Source organism: Lagenorhynchus albirostris, chromosome 6 (assembly GCF_949774975.1).
Source record: "Lagenorhynchus albirostris chromosome 6, mLagAlb1.1, whole genome shotgun sequence".
NCBI lineage: Eukaryota > Metazoa > Chordata > Mammalia > Artiodactyla > Delphinidae > Lagenorhynchus > Lagenorhynchus albirostris.
The window spans coordinates 121,238,230-121,255,373 of record NC_083100.1 but is presented as its reverse complement, the minus strand read 5'-3'; the positions used below and the strand labels follow the sequence as shown (position 1 = coordinate 121,255,373).

Genomic DNA, 17,144 nt, shown 5'->3' with positions numbered 1-17,144 from the left:
AGGTATCAGAGGCTACGTTAACCTGAGGAATGCAGGGGAAGGGCGGGGGCAAGAAGCCCAGGGACAGCCGAGGCAGCCCAGCAGGCAGGAGGCCTGCGAGAGCACGAGGCCCACGGCCCCCTGCCCCTGCCTGGCCTGACGCTGGGCCGGCCCTCCGCAAAGCTGGCAGAGCCCCCTGGCTTCCCCAGGGCCTGGCGGGCAGTCGTCCCCTAGGCCTGCCCGGTCCAGTCCCCCGTGGAGCTCCCTCCACAGATCAGTATCACCCCCGCACGTAGGAAGCAGCCGCTCCACTCCGGCTGTTGCCTTACATTATCTACTTAAATGACCGCAACCCCCTTAAAGAGACGCAGGATTACGCCCCTGGTGCAGTTGGGAAGCAGCGGCTCAGAGAAGCTAGGGAACTCGCCCATGGACACACAGCTGTTGCTGGTGCAGCCACTACGGGCCCCCCGGAGCCCTGACATGATGCCTGTGCTGTTTCCTCTGTCAAGGCTGCAGCCTCACCGGGGAAGCAGGGATCACCCTGGGTTTCCACAGCTGGGACAGCAGCACCCTTTTGTGAAGCAGCAAAGCCTCCTGCGGACCCCAGGGAGCCCCAACCCCTCCTGGGACATCCGTGGTGAACAGATTCGGAGGAGTAGCGCGGGGGGCACCCAGGAACCCCGACTAGAGCATTTCAGTCGCCAGGTCACTGCTTTGTCCTCTGGGGATACGATGCTGGCCTGAGGTCTCTCTTTGAAGCACAGTCCCCCTAAAACCGAGTTCCCCTGCCGAGTTTATGAGTGATCTCTCAGTCCCGGACCTTATTCCCTCTCTCGTCTCCTCTGACCTCAATCCTGTGCTCACTGGACACCGAGCAATCAGAGTCAGATGAGAACAGTTGCTGTTGTCGGCAGTGTGATAACAGTGTTAGTGAACTCAAATTACCGGTGTAGACGTCACCGCTGAGGTACACACGCAGGGTGTCTCTCCAGCACAAGATGAGCTCACACACCCGTCACTGCTGGGAGTGGGTTGTGCTGTGTGCATTTGTGTATCGCTGTGGCCGAGGTGCTGTCCCCACCTGCTCCCTCCCCCTTTGAGGGCGGCTGTGAGCCATGAGGGGTCGCTTCCCTGGGAAAGTATCTGACAGCCAGGGGTCTCCATCCCCCCTTTACCCAGCCCGCGTGGTTTTACAGCCCAGATTTGGGGGTTACTTGTTACCACTGAATTAAGTCCTCCTTCCTGCCACTAGACCACACGGAAGAGCCCAACTACAAGAGTCAAACTCTCTTGGCTTAGACAGTTCATGTTCACTGGGGGTGCGAGGCGCTCATGAATAGGAGGTGAGGCTTCTGCTCACGGAAGCAGCCTGCAAATCCTGCAAATTCTTACCGCTCAGACCCTCACAGCCTGGTGTCAGCTGATGCCGCAAAGCCTTTCTGAAAACAAACGTCAAGAAGTGATTGTGCAAGACAGAGCCGCTAGAAATGCCTCGTTTATGGGTGTGTGAGAAGGTCTTTGTGTCTTTCTTTTTTTTCCATTGGAAGAGCATAAGCTCAACTAAGGTGACAGCCCTGGAATGCGAACAGAACCGGCCGGGTCCCCCTCCCCCCCCCCCCCCCCCCCCCCGCCACCCGCCTTCACACCCAGCTCTGAAACGCTGAAAGCAGACTTGAGGGGCTGTCTTCCTGCACGCGGTTCGAGCACCACCCCCGCCCCGTTCCCATGGCAGCCTGGCACGTTCCACTGCACTCTTCACACTGCACCCCGTCTGGTCCCTTGTCAGTCTGTCCCAACTGGGCTGTGAACGCCTGGCGCCTGGCGAGCGGGGCGAGCCTTCCTGCCTCTCGGCCACCTGGCTGAGCACCTGGCAGGCTCTAGGTGGGAGCGGGGGTGGGCAAGAGTGGAGAGGCCAGAGGAAGCCCCAAGAGGGGAGGACCCCCTGTGGGCCGGAGGGCCACCACAGCCCAAAGCATTTACTGAGCACCCTGGGTACCGTCGCAGTGCATGGCTCTGGGGAAAAGTCCAGCTTCGTAAGGTGGAGGCATCAGCTTACAAACACTTGCACGTGTTTTGAACTTCACACACTGTCATGAGTAGATTGTACACAGTCAGCTTGTTTACCTGAGAGGAGAGTGGTTCTGCAGCGTTCACATGGGGTGTAACAGAAGGGGCGGGAGCCTTGGGCCACGCACGTGTTTTGAGCCCCCAGCCAGCCTCGGACCTGGCGGAGCTTCATCGCCCGGGTTTCTGGGGATGGGAGCTCTGCAGACACACCCCTCTTACCGTGCCCCAGCCTGGCCTGGGACCTAGGACAGCAGGACTTGCCAGACAAGACGTGCACGGGTGCCCTGAGTCAGGGCTGGCCCAGGCCTGCACCACCTCACGCCCAGGTCCACAGAGCACCCTCCAGGGCCCAGCCGAGGAGGCAGGCAGCAAATACATGCAGGAGCCGGGCAGCCTGGATGGGGCGTGTCTGGAAATCCCAGGGCCCAGAGGCGAGATCCGACGCGAGGGGCCGTGCCCTGGGAGCTGGGGCTGGGTGGACAGCGGCTGAGTTCGTTGCTGAGAGCCCTGTGTGTCCTAGGACTGACCCGGGGAACCGTCAGTTGCCAGTATTGTCACCCGCCTCACGGTGACCACGGGGGTAGCCCGACCCTCCATCCATCAGCACACAATTCTCAAGCCCTGACCATGCACCAGGCTGTGTTCTGGGCCCTGCAACCATGGCGATGGAGAAACATCCCTGCCTTTACATTCCCTGAGGGGCACAGACAGTAAGCAAGGAACAGGCCGTCGTGGAGCCTGCGAGACCACGCGCAGGGCTGCTGTGGGACAAGGAGGCAGAGGTGCCGGCTCGGGGGGTGAGAGTGGCCGAGAGAGGTCCGTATGGAGGAGGGGACCTTGGGGCAGAGCTGAACGGAGTGAGGGAGCCAAGTGGACACGGGGGTGGGGGGCGTTCCCAGCAGAGGTAGGGGCCGGGCCAAGGCCCGGGGGCAGGGGCGAGCCTGGCACGCCTGGGGCAGCGGGAATGGGAGATACCGCGAGAGCCGAGGGGGGCGAAGCTCAGCGCCCCCCCCTCGCTGGGGCGCCTTCGTTGCTCTGCGCTCTGCGCTTGGAGTCAGCTGTCTTTGGCCAGGGAAGCAGCCTGCCTGGACGAAACTCCCCACGGTTGCCTGTGGCCTGAAGCGGCCACCTGCAGGCCGGTGCTGAGCGCCCGGCGCACCTTGGGGTCATCCAAAGGCGCGGCCCCCAGGGGTGCCCGTCTCACCCAGCTTGCGCTTGAACGGAACTGCCGCAAGCCAGGGAAACCTTGGAGGGGTGGAGGGCTTCTGCCCCTGCTCCGTCCGCCGCCTGCCTTGGTCACCAGCTCCATGTAACCCCGGGCTGTCTTCCTCACCTGCAGGCGTTTCCTCTGCAGCCTTCTGGCCTGCTCTCCGCCCCCTGTCTGTGCAATGCAGCCCTCCCCGTCCTGCCAGCCTGGGGGCTCCTCTGCGGGCAGCCTCCCGGTCTCTCTCCTTCTCCTGAGGTGCCTGTTTCGTCCCCTTGTACGCAAGCACCCAGCATTGCTGCCGCTGCAGGAGAGAATCTCTAGAAATTCTGGTTGAACAGCGGGGAAAAGAAGCTGGCTGTTGGCTCGCTGGTTCTGGTGACCGGACCTCAGGGTGGACGGAACCGGGAGATGGGGACACAGGCCGTGGAAGGAGGGCGGGGACAGGAGGGGGCCGTGCAGGGGTCTGCAGGCTCCTGAGGTGACGCATCCCTGAGTCCGCAGTTTCCTTGTGCTGGCTGGGAGCCTGAGGGTCCCGCGGCGCTGGCCGAGGCGTCCCCAGACACTCAAACCAGGCTTGTCCACCTGGCGGGCATGCACGTCTGCATCTGCCAACAAGTAGCCTGTGGTCCCTGCTCATCTGTGCTCATTTATCCTCACAGCAGCACACAAAGCAGAAATTCTGGACTCCTCAGAGGTTACATGCCGGCCCACGTCACACCCGCCGCGGAGCCACGGCTCATGGGGCAACGTCAGCTGCAAAGACCAGAATTTCTTCTGGCTCCCCTCCCGGACTCAGTGTGTTCTTGGTTGGCCTCAGCCTGCAGCGGCTTGAAGCAGGGTTTCGGTTCCCGGCCAGAGATTGAGGTCGGGTCGTGGAGGTGAGAGCACCGAATCCAAGCCACCTGACCGGCGGTCAGTGACAAGGCCCTGGCCCTTCAGCTTTGCAGAAAAGAATTCCCACAAAGACAGAAGGTAGAGAAGCAAAGTGTTTATTAGGAGAAAAGAAGAGTGCAGTACGTGTGGATAGACACACGGGCGGGCTCAGAGAGAGAGTCGCGCCCTTGTGGCCATTTGAATCACTTTTATGGGGCATTTCTGCCGGGTTTCCTCTGGCCAGTCATCTCGCTCTGCCTGCCTCTGTGTCCGTATTTGTTTATCTCAGGGTCCTGGCCTGTGCGTGCGCATCTCTTAGCCGAGGTGGATTCCACCGCAGAGGCCTACGGGGAGTTGCCATCACCTACTGCGGGGCGGTGCCCCTCCCTTTTTGACCTCCAAGGAGCTTCCTAGCCGGGAATGTCTCCTTGACTTCGAGAATGAGGAGTATGTGGTCTCTTATCTTCTGTGGGGCAGGGCCCAGCCTCCTCTCTCGATTGTCCTGCTGATCTCGTCTTGGAGTATTGGTCCACAGGGAATGAATCTCCAGTTGCTTACCCTGGGGCGGCCCGTGGTCAGACCTGGCTCCAGGCGAAACTGAAGCACGTGTTCAAGGTCTCACCGAAGGGCCCCAGCTCGCGGCAGATCTCTTTTCTCCCTGCGCTCTTCTCTCTGCCGCTCACCTTCTCGGCCTCTCTCTTTCACGAGCGGATTCCCTCCTTGCTCTCTCTGGTCGTCTGAAGATAGCTCCTGACAGCAGGCACGGCCCTGCAGCTCAGAGCTCCAAGAGGGCAAGTCCCCTCTGCAGCCCCGACCCTACAGGAGGGGTGAGGGAGGGCAGGGACGCGGGGGCCGTGCCTTAGGAAACAAGCTCTCTCTTCCACCCCCTCCTTTACTCTCCTTCCGTGCTTCTCCCCATTTAGCCGCTGTGCCCCGGCCCTCTGGAAAGACAGGCAGATATACAGAGCAGAAAGCAGAATAAAAGCAGTCGCTTCCTCCCAGACCATTAGGGGAAGAGAGTCACTGGGAGCAGACAAAAGATCTGGGAGGAAACCACCAGGGAGTGGGAGCTGATTCCCTGCGGAGGAACTGGAGCGGAGGTGAGAGGCGGACCTTGGCCCTGGGCTGTGGCAGGACCAGCTGGGGCGGTGGGATGTGAGGGCAGAGCGGACCTGCCCTCATCTACCTGTGAGGCACTGGGTGTGGGGAGGGAAGAAGTTGAAAAGAGCTGAGCTTTTTCTTTTCCTTAGCTGTCCTGTCAGAAAACCAGGTGCCCCTGTGAAGTGATGGAGCCGCAGGCAGATTCCCGGGAATCCAGAGGTAACCAGCGAAGGAGTCCGCTAGCGGGAACGTGGGCCCTCTCGGTGGGGACTCCCTGGGTGCTGCCTGCAAGGACAGATGACAGGAGGCGGCCCGGTGGCTGCACACCGTCTGTCTTGGCTTCACGAGCATTCCCTCTTCCCTCTACCTGCCTCGAGGACATAATCCCAAGGAGAGGGCAGAGAGAAACCCTGAAATGATGGAAATCAGGTTGCTACAAATACTTGGTGAAATTGGAGTTCAAAAACAGAGCAAAATAAATTTACTCTTCTTGACCTGGGTCAGAGACAAGCAAAAACGCTGCAGGGAAAAGGGGCATAGATTACACTGCAGGGAAAAGGGGCATAGATTACATAGATTACAAAGGGGCATAGATTACGCTGCAGGGAAAAGGGGCATAGATTACACTGGGGAAAAGGGGCATAGATTACACTGGTTGGGGGTATGTGGACATGGAAGGCTTCCTGCAGGAGGTGAGGCTGGATCAAAAATTGAAGGCTCTTGGGACTTGAAGAACCTGGTAGCGCAGTGGTTAAGACTCGCGATCCCAGTGCAGGGGGCCAGGGTTCGATCCCTGCTCGGGGAACTAGATCCCACATGCATGCCACAGCTAAGAGTTCGTATGCCACAACTAAGGAGCCAGTGAGCCACAACTAAGACCCGGTACAACCAAGTTAATTAATTAATTAGTATTGAAAACATTTTGAAGGTTCTTGATATGTATGCACGTTTACATTTCCACCAGTGTCCGAGAGATCCTGCTCTAACCAAGACAGCTCTCGTCCCCAGGGATGTGAATCCAAGCATCCCTCAGGTGCTCAGAGCCCTGTGGGAGCTCTTCAGGGGACTAGTTCCAGAGCCCGCGCTCATGCCAGGGACTGTGCTCAAGGTGGCTGGTGCTTGGCGCCTGCAGGACCAGCGCTGGCAACGTTTCTCGCAGATGCCTGGCTGGCCGGCAGGGGGCGCAAGCTCGCCACAGCCCGGGGCCCAGGAGCCCCCGGGAGCCGCCGGGTGGGTGGAAGCCAGGATGCTGAGTCTCCTGGCATTTAATAGCCTTCGAGGGCCCACCCCAAGGCATCCCCCCCGCCCTCCCCCAGCGCTGAATCCAGCCCTGCGTCTTCTGAAGAACAGTTCCTTCAGGGGCCGCCCAAGCCGCCTCCTGACTCGTAATTCGAAAGGTAAGAGGTGATGACCCAGAGTGGTTTCCAGGGATCACGGGATGGCTGGGGAGTGTTCTCACCTGGGCTCTCCAAGCCTGCAGAGTGTGGAGAGACCTCCATGGACTGAGTCACTTAACATGGCAGTTGTAGAAAAATAATTCCGGGCAAAGATGCTGGTTGTAGTAATTGAGCAGAGACCAATCTAAGTATCTTCTAATACTACTGCTGCTGCTACTACTAATAATAAGTCATAGACCGACCAAATGATGAAATAATTCTTAGCCATTGAGAACCCTGTCTTCCATGGAAGCAACCTAAGTGTCCATCGACAGATGAATGGACAAAGATGTTGTTCATATGTACAATGGAATATTAGCCATAAAAAGGAATGAAATAATGCCATTTGCAGCAACATGGATGGACCTAGAGATTATTATACTAAGTGAAGTAAGTCAGAGAAAGACAAATATCAAATGATATCACTTATATGTGGAATCTAAACTATGACACAAATGAACTTATTTAAGAAACAGAGGGCTTCCCTGGTTGTGCAGCGGTTAAGAATCTGCCTGCCAATGCAGGGGACATGGGTTCAATCCCTGGTCCGGGAAGATCCCACATGCCACGGAGCAACTAAGCCCGCAAGCCACAACTACTGAGCCTGTGCTCTAGAACCCATGCTCCACAACAAGAGAAGCCACTGCAGTGAGAAGCCCGCTCGCCGCAACTAGAGAAAGCCCGCGCGCAGCAACGAAGACCCAATGCAGCCAAAATAAATAAATTAAATAAATAAATTTATTTAAAAAATAAACAGAAACAGACTCAGAGACATAGAAAACAAACTTATGGTTACCAAAGGGGAAAGGGGGTGGAGGAGGGATAAATTAGTAGTTCGAGATTAGCTGATGCAAACTACTATATAAAAAATAGATAACCAACAAGGACCTACTGTGTAGCACAGGGAACTATATAAAATATCCTGTAATAAACCATAATGGAAAAGAATATGAAAAAGAATATATATATATCTCTGAATCACTTTGCTGCAGTCCTGAAACTAACACAACGTTGTAAATCAACTCTAAGAGCACTGTCTTCAAGAAATCTCTAATGACATAGGATAAGGCTCATAATATCATATGCTAATTCTCCATGTGTCTTTCCAGAATCCGTTTCTGCTCTGCCCTGCACCCCAGTGCACTGCTTCATCCCAGTTCCCTTTGCTTCTGGCTGCAAGTCAGACACACCAGAGGGAGGCGTGGGAGGAGAGAGGCTGGGCAGGGTCTTCTCCACTCTCTCCTTGCCTCAGATGCCTCCAGGACTACAGCTCCCTCTGGGCAGCCCGTCTAAGTCTGCACCCTCTCTGGACTCTGATACCTCCATTTTCTTCTCTTGCCCTTTTGGCCCTGAGGGTGGTACGAGCTCTCTGCTCTGGACAGCTCCTGGGTGCCTCAACATCCTCCGTTTGTTCCCTTAAAACGGAGGAGGTAAACTTGTCCGTGTCTCTGCAAGTCGTCCTTCACTAAGCGGCTCTCCGTTTGAACCATCAGAGCAAATGCTTTTCCTTCCAGGGCTCTGAGTGACACACATGTTAAGTGTAGAGAGAAGAATACAAAGCTGTGTACAGGAAAAAAAAGGCCTGGTGCTTCATCTGCATCATTTCACTGCACCCTCACAGCCATGCAGCAGAATGCAGTCAACAGGAATGTCGACACCAGATTCAAATTCAGAAAGCGTTTGAAGGAACATTCTAATCATGCCTTTATGGAAGGGAAGAAGATGCTGACAAAGGAAAAGTGAAAAAGGCACACTAGATATGTATTCCGTTTTTATTTTTTAAAGTTTATTTATTTATTTATGGCTGCGTTGGGGCTTTGTTGCTGCGCGTGGGCTTTCTCCAGTTGTGGCGAGCGGGGGCTACTCTTCATTGCAGTGCCTGGGTTTCTCATTGCGGTGGCTTCTCTTGTTGTGGAGCACAGGCTCCAGGCACGCAGGCTCAGTAGTTGTGGCACGCGGGCTCAGTAGTTGTGGTTCGCAGGCTCAGTAGTTGTGGCTCACGGGCTTAGTTGCTCCGTGGCATGTGGGATCTTCCCAGACCAGGGCTCAAACCCGTGTCCCCTGCATTGGCAGGCGGATTCTTAACCACTGCACCACCAGGGAAGTCCCTATTCCATTTTTAAACTGCCATAAGTTACTACTAGATTGCAACTTTTAATGCATAATATTTTAACTCTTTTAAGAATGAGCCTCTGAGAAGAGGAGGGGGCCACGTGAGCTCAGATGACCTGATTTTTCCCAACGCGATATTCTAACCCCACTTAGAATGGGAGGGACTGACTTAACTTCTTAGAATCCCAGCTGTACCGCTATGTGACGTTATGCAACTCTGTGCAGTGATGATATAAACCCCTGCCTCCGGGGTCACTGTGATGGTTGACGAGTCTGTGCTGTGAAGCGTCCGGCCCTGTGTCAGGTCACAGTGGGGACTCGGCTGCCTTGTCTGGAGTGGACTTACCGCAGCAGCTGCGTGGTGAAGAAGAGATGGGGTGTGAGAGGCAACGCTTCGTGCCGTGACCTACGGCTGGCACATAGCAGTGGCCCCTAATAAGCTGTGGACAAGCCAGTGGTGAACAGATGGATGCTGTGCCCAGATCTGCCCTCCCCAGGCTGGGTCCCAGCAGCACTGTGCAGCCGCCTCTGTTTCACAGGAGGGTCTTCATTCTCTAGGCCACTGTACCAGCTTTTATTGCTGTGTAAGGAATTTCCTCAGGCGGTGGCCTGGGACGTCATGGATTTATTATCTCGGACTTCTGGGCACTGCCCAGCTGAGTCTGCTGCTCAGGGACTCGCAGGCTGTGATCAAGGTGCAGGAGGGGCTGCACTCCTACCTGGACACTTGACCAGGGCTGGCCTCAGGGCCTCGGCCCGAGCTGTCCACCAGCCTCAGTGCCTTGCAGGCTCATTCTGGTTGCTGGCAGAGCCCATCTGCTTAGCTGCAGGACTAAGGTCCTTGTTCTCATGCTGGCTGGCAGCGCGCGATCCTCTCGGCTCCTGGAAGCCGCCCACACTCCCTTGCCAAGTGGCCCTCTCACCACATGGCAGCTTCCTTCCTCAGAGTCACCACGAAGGAATCTCTCTCTCACTCCAGCCTGCTCAGAGCTGTGACTGTGTGTGTGTGTGTGTGTGTGTGTGTGTGCGCGTGTGAGTCTGTGTGTGTCGTGTGCACACACACATGTATGATCACCCTGCCGTATGATGTAATTTATCAGAGGACTGACAGCCCATCGCTTTTGCCATATCCTGTTGGTTAAAGGCAAGTCCCAGGTTCCACCCGCACCCAGGCTGTGATTCACTGGGGGTCACCTTAGGGTGTGTGTGCCACACCTATCCCCTCAGAGTTCTGTTATCTGTTGGGTGATGAACAAATTTATGTATTTTCCTTCCACGTACACTATTTGCATTTTCCCCAGGATGTTCAGGAAGTAATTTCCTATCTCCAGATAACGTGATAACATCGGGTATCCTGGCAATGTTCGGACTGGTTTCCTTTGAGGCAGTGGAAGAGGTGGCCTCACTACCAGAAGCCTTCTCACTCTTCAGGTTCACTGCCCAGGTGGCCATCCACTTGCCATATCAGTTCACCCATTTACTGGTTTATATTTCTTGAGCATCTGCTGTGTGCTTAGCATCGTATGCAGAGATAATGCTAGTCTCTTCCTGGGGAGCCGACTTCTTTACTTCCTTCTTTTCCTTCTGCTGAGTAAAAGCATATTCCTTTGCTTTCAGTCAAGATACATGTTCAACCACAAATCACAGAAAGCCCAACAGTGACTTCAATAAGTAAGGATGGATGTTAATCACCTAACAAGAAGCCCAGGACCAGGCAGTCCAGGGCTGGTGCAGCTGCTCAGAGATGTCATCCTTGTCCCAGACTCCTTGCTCCAGCGTCTAACTTAGTCTTCAAGGTCACAAGACTGCTACCACAGCACCAGCCGTTGCAGCCATATTTCAAACAGGAAGAAGCAGGAAAGGCAAAGAGACTGGCCTTTTTGTCCTAGAAGGATCACCCTTCCTCAGGACTTCCGCCTACATCACATAGGCCAGAACTCGGTCACATAGACACTAGTAACTCCGAGAGAACTGGGGGAAGTGGATTTTGTAGCTGGGCACCTCGTCATCAGGAAGAAAATCAAGCAGGAAGATGCGAAATGGATTGGGGGTTGGTCACCTGCGGGACCACTGCGGGGCTTTGGGCCCAATCTCACAGCCTCCCAAAGCTCAGAAAATACATCTACAGTTTCCTGCAGTGACAGCGGCTGAGTCTTTCTGGGTCCTCGTCGACAGGCTGTGATGACACAGGGGTGTTCTTGCTTTATTTGCCAGGAAGGCATAATCTGAGCAAAAGCAGGTGTCTTAAAATGGAACTCATGGTCTTGTGGCCCAGGAGCCCTGCCGTCCAGAGCTCACTAGGGCAGGAGAGGTCTTGCGCCAGCAATGCTTAGGGGAGAGGTCTCTTTTCCTTTTCTTCTGAAAAACATGCACAAATGTAAGGGAATTCTGTGCAGGCCCTGGCCCTGTCTGCCCTGAGAGCCAGCCCACTTGCTCACCCCTGCGCCGCCCTGGGTCCCGGCGGCGGTGACCCCTGCTGGCTTTGTTGTGATTGCAGCCTGAGCCTGGCTGAGGGACCCTGGCAGCAGAGTCGGGGTTGGGAGGAAGGGAAAAGCAGGGGCTTTCCTCTCCCTTTTGACCTCGGGCCCTGTCCCCACCGCAACTGTAGCTCCACCGTGGCCCCAGTGTCCCCAGAAGGCCTGCTGAGGTTTCCACTTTGCTCAGCGACCCCAACCCCCGAGCCCAGTGACACCACCGTTTTGTGTTGCTCTCTGGCCCGGGGCCGGCAGCTGCTGGCATTGATCTCGGTTCTCTGTTGGCTTCCTAACCCTAACCCGAACTCTCCCATCCCCTCGGTGTGACCAGTACTTCGCCTAAGTCCCACTGCCTTAAATATTCAAGTGGGTTTTGCCCGCTGGCTAGATCCCAACTCAGGGAAACAGTACAATAAACACCCATCCCTTTGGTTTGACAATGATTGCCACTCCACGATACTTGTTTCATCTTTTTTTGTTTCCGTGGGAAAAAAATCCGAGCCCTCCTGGTGTTGCTTAAATGAGTTCAGTATGTATCTCTCAAGAATAAGGACATTTTCTTACATAACACGTATATTCAAACTGCTCCCCCCTGTGTTCACACATTAACACACCTAACAAAAGGAGCAAACGTTCCCTGTGCTCGCGCACTCCCCAATACACAGTCAAATTCTCCCAGCTGCTCTGAAGGTGACTATTTTACAGTTGGTTTGTTTGAACTAGGGTTTAAACAAGACCCACACATTGCGTTGGGTCGATGTGTTTCCCGGGTGTCTTTTAATCTGAAATGTCACAAGATGTCACACACGCTCACAGTAGGGGGCACAGCCATACTGAGCCCCCGACTCAACCTGTGTGTGCCCGCACCCCCCGCAGAGCCCCTTACACAAACTGCTTCCTCTCCCGGGACATCTCTGGATGCCACAGCTGCGTACTGAACTCTGCTCCCTGCCGCAGGCAGTAAGGGGTACGTTGTCTGTAAAGAACTTAAAAACAAATAATAAAACCATTTGCTATAGGCTGAAATGTGTCCCTCCCCCAAGATTCATAAGTTGAAGCCTTAATCTCCAGTACGATGGTGTTTGGAAGTGGAGCCTTTGGGTAACGAGGTCACGAGGATGGGGTCCGCATGATGGGATTAGTGCCCTTATAAGAAGAGAGGACAGAGAGCTTGTTTCCCTCTCTCTGTCTCTGTCTCTCCCTTCCCCCTGCCATGTGAGGACACAGTGAAAAGGCCAGAAGAAGGAGCTGAATCTGCTGGCACCCTGACCTTGGACTTCCAGCTTCCAGGACTGTGAGAAGTAAATGTCTGTTGCTTAAGCCCCCCAGTCTGTGGTATTTTGTTACAGCAGCCTGAGCTAAGACACCACTAAAAGTCAGTCAGCTTTTTGGTACCAGCATGTACCAGCAGTTCTAAAGAACATCAGTGATAAAATACTCCTTCCTGCAGCCTACAGGGCTCCCATCACCCCCTCTTGTTATGTCATTGGTCAATGTGACTCTTGTTAAGACTATGCCAGGGGCTTCCCTGGTGGCGCCGTGGTTAAGAATCCGCCTGCCAGCGCAGAGGACATGGGTTCAAGCCCTGGTCCGGGAAGATCCCACATGCCACGGAGCAACTAAGCCCGTGCGCTACAGCTACTCAGCCTGCTCTCTAGAGCCCACAAGCCACAACTACTGATCCCATGTGCCACAACTACTGAGCCCATATGCCACAAGTACTGAAGCCTGTGTGCCCAGAGCCCATGCTCTGCAGCAAGAGAAGCTACCGCAATGAGAAGCCCACATACCGCTATAAAGACCCAATGCAGCCTAAAATAAATAAATTGAATTTTTAAAAAAGGACTATGACAAAAAGATATTACTGAATCATCAAGAAGCAAAGTTAGTGTGTTGAATATGTGACTAAAATGTCAGTAGGTAAATCTGATAAGGATACGTACCGTAAATTAACATTTATCTAAAGTCTAAAAGCACACAAAATAATACTATTATTATTAAGATATATATACATATATAACCAAAGTGTAAGGACTTTCCTAGAAATACCAGACACCAAATTTAAGACAGTGGTTGTCTCTGGGAGAGATAGTAAATAAAAGAGGAGAGACAAATAAAAGAGGTCCATAGACATAAAGGTAGCTTTTCCTGTCATAAGCTAGGTGGTTTGTTAAGTTATTCCCCACACATTTTTTTTCTAAGGTATAGTTGATTTACAATATTGTGTTAGTTTCAGGTGTACAGCACGGCAATTCAGAGATATATATATATATATATATATATATATATATATACACACACACACACATACATCTCTTCTTTTTCAGACTCTTTACCCTTAAAGAAGGGTAAACTCTACCCATAATATTGAGTAGAGTGCCCTGTGCTGTACAGTAGGTCCTTGTTTATCTATTTTATATACAGTAGTGTGTGTATGTTAATCCCAAACTCCTCATTTATCCCTCCCCCCCTTTCCCTTTTGGTAGCCGTAAGTTTGTTTTCTATGTGTATCTCTGTTTCGGAAATAAGTTCATTTGTATCTTTTTTTTTTTTAGATTCCACATATAAGCGATATCATACGCTATTTGTCTCCCCCTACGCTTTTGCATGGTTTAAATATCTTATTCAAAGAATGCCCGTTGATCAGCCGTGTGCTGGTCAGGCCTACCACCAGGCTCGGTTTCCAGTTTCTATGACGTGGCTTCTGTCCTGGCCTGGGGGCATGACTGAGCCTGGTGCTTCTGAGCCCAGGGCTGGAAACAAGGCAGGTATGTGGCTGAGCAGGTGGGCAGTGGCCAGAGCTGGAGGGTGGTGGTCACCATATTGGGACCCTGGGAGTCATTGGGGTAGATCAGTGGCTGGGCGCCAGGGAGGTGGGTGACCTTGAGAGCACACAAGGGACAGTGAGGGTGGGGTCTGCAGGAGTGGAAGGGTGTGGAGAGAGGGGGGATGGGCATATCCAGCCCCGTGGCTGGTCTGCTGTAGGAGGGCAGCCGTGGTAAAAATGGAAGCAGCCAGAGATTGCTATTTATAAGAATAACTACAAAGGCTTGACAACCCAGAGAGAGCGCTGAAGAAGTAAATTGAGGGCTGCTGGGGAAACGCTCAGGGCTTCTCATCTTCAAAGCATTTCTGAGACACGAGCTCATGAATCCTCCGCCCAGGGCTCTGAGCGAGACACGGGAAAGAAGGGAGGTGGGGACAACGCGTGGGTGACCTCCCCAAAGCAGCGGGAGCTGGCGGGTGGCTCACGGAATGCGCGCTCGTCCCCTCCGGCCGGCTCCGCGCCCTGGGCCTCACCGGCTGCCAGGCTGGGTCACTGCGGGCCCGTCGATAAAGGCAAGCCGAGGCTGCTGGTCATGGGTCCAGGTGTGGGTCCAGGTGTGGGTCCAGGTGTGGGTCCAGGTAGAGCCCTGGCTGAGGCCCACGGGACTCAACACACGGGCGAGGGCTGCTGCGCAAACCCCAGGCGGGAGGCGGGTGTGAAGCAGACGAGGCGCCGGGGCGGGAAGGAGGGCAGAGAAGAGCCAGGAACGTGTGCCCCTACACTTGGACGGGGGGCTGTCTGGGACTTTGGCTGCACTGCCGGGAATTCTAGGGTCCTACAGCAGGGAGGCCGTGATCACGCTTCCCTGGAGGAAGAGACCGAGAGAACGAGTGTCTCTCAGGGTGGCAACGGTGGGGTTTGAACCTGTGTCCCTTTGCACGAATCCCCTGGCCCCTGGCAGTCCCCACTCATGCCTCCTTTCTACCCAAGGGCCTCTCCTCTGGAGGCTTTCCCGGCTGCCCCAGGGTGTCCCCAGCGGCTGATCCGAAAGCACCCACCACGCTCAGCTGGAAGCGGCTCGTCGCTCGTCGCCCACTGGACGAGGGGCGGGCTTTCCGCTTTCCGCTCGCTGGCTCCCCGCCCTGGCAGCAGCCGGGCTCGCCCCCGGTATCCTGCGGGGTGACCTCCAAGTGGCAAAGCCTTTCCCTGCGTCTCAGGTCCAGGGGAGAAGCTGGGGGTCAGAAGTGACTGCCCTGCGGCCGAGGGGGGCTGGGCGGCCCAACAGGCAGGCGCCCCGACCGATGGTGCGGAACAAAAACACGCTGTCCCCGCGGTGAGCCCTGTCCTAGTGTCGACGGAGCGTCCAGGTCCCAGATGCGCGGATGCATCCACGAACGAAACAGGGACGGTGGTAACAAACTCTGCCCCACGAAGCACCATACCCAGACCCAAAGGCATTGCCGCAGTTTCATGGTTCAGCACGTTCTCCCCCGGCATCCGTGGTGAAGACTATTCCATCGTCCTCCACAGAAGGCGTATTTGTGTGTGCATATGCTTGAGAGAAATTTACTGCAAAGATACGGGTACGAGGCCAGCTGGCAGCACTTTCCAAGCCAGGAGCCTCTTTGAGCAATCTGCCCTAGAGTTCTTGTTTGCAATGCTCAAAACCCCGCCGGGTAAGGAATACACAAGCGCAAAATTGCACTTACCCCGGAGCCCCTCACCCAGCAAAGGAAGGGAGGGCCTGGCCTTGGAAGGAGGAATGGAATGGTGACTTTGCAGGGAAATTTAAGGGTCTTGGGCAATTCATTTGGTCCAGAGCATACATTTCACGTTCAGAAGTGAAAGACAGAAATGCAGTTATTCACAAGGACCTGCTGTATGGCACGGGGAACTATACCCAATATTTTGTAATAACCTATAAGGGAAAAGAATCTGAAAAAGAATATATATGGCAAATATCATATGATATCACTCATGTGTGGAATCTAATATTTTAAAAAGATGAAACAAATGAACTTGTTTGCAAAACAGAAACAGACTTACAGATACTGAAAACAAACTTACGGTTACTAACGGGCAAAAGTGGGAGGGAGGGATAAATCAGGAGCTTAGGATGAACATACAAACACTACTATATATAAGATAGATAACCAACAAGGACCAACTGTATAGCACAGGGAACTCTACTCAATATTCTGTGATCACCTCTATGAGAAAAGAATCTAAAAAAGAATGATTTTATATATATATATAACTGACTCACTTTGCTGTACACCTGAAACTAACACAACATTTGTAAATCAACTATACTCCAATAAAATTAAAAATTAAAAAAAAGAATATACATATATGTGTGTGTGTTTGTATGTATAACTGAATCACTCTCTGTATACCAGAAACTAACATGATATTGTAAATCAACTATACTTCATTTAAAAAATGAAAGAAAAAAAGAAATGCAATTGTTCAAGCGTCTCTCTTATATTCTCTTTCTAAAAGGCCTTTTCTAGGGCCTTGGTTGTTTTCCCTGCTCAATGAACATAATTCCTACCACCTTCTCATAAGTGATTTTTTTAGCTTTAAAATTTTGCTGATCTTGGAATATGTCAGACATGGTAGCGCTAAAAAGAGATGGAGATGGTGAAGGGAATAGCAAAATGCAAAACCGTGAATTGAGAGGCTGTCAAAATGTTCACCAATTCCTTCCCCTCCCTACCCCCCTTTTTTATTTTTAATTTTTATTGGAGTACGGTTAATTTACAATGGCGTGTTAGTTTCAGGTGTGCAGCACAGTAATTCAGTTTTATATGTGTGTGTGTGTGTGTACACATATATGTATATACACACATGTATACATATCTATCTATTCTTTTTCAGATTCTGTTCCCATCATAGATTATGATAAGGTACTGAGTATAGTTTCTGTGCTGTACAGTAGGTCCTTGTTGTTTATCTGTTTTGTATACAGAAGTGTATATCTGTTAATCCCAAACTCCTAATTTATCCCTCCCCCCCACCTTTTTCTCCCCTTCCTTTTTGCATCAGTTTCTCTTTAAGGCTCGTTTGAAGGAGCTTCATGGAAAAAAAAGCCCTGGGCAAAAAGCATGCCAAGGGTTGAAGAA

The 17,144-nt window shown here is 53.2% G+C and overlaps 1 protein-coding gene across 2 annotated transcripts in view; it reads left to right on the top strand.

Moving 5' to 3' along the window:
• Positions 1-17,144, top strand: part of TMEM177 (transmembrane protein 177) — a 40,558-nt gene that overhangs the window by 14,128 nt on the left and 9,286 nt on the right. The window contains exon 4 of one of the 2 annotated variants that reach the window (XR_009541217.1): positions 10,396-13,090. The exons of the other annotated variant lie outside the window; for it this stretch is intronic. The gene's annotated coding sequence lies outside the window, so the exon portion shown is untranslated. Of the gene's footprint in view, positions 1-10,395; positions 13,091-17,144 lie in introns of those variants that run through there. 2 annotated transcript variants of the gene reach the window in all.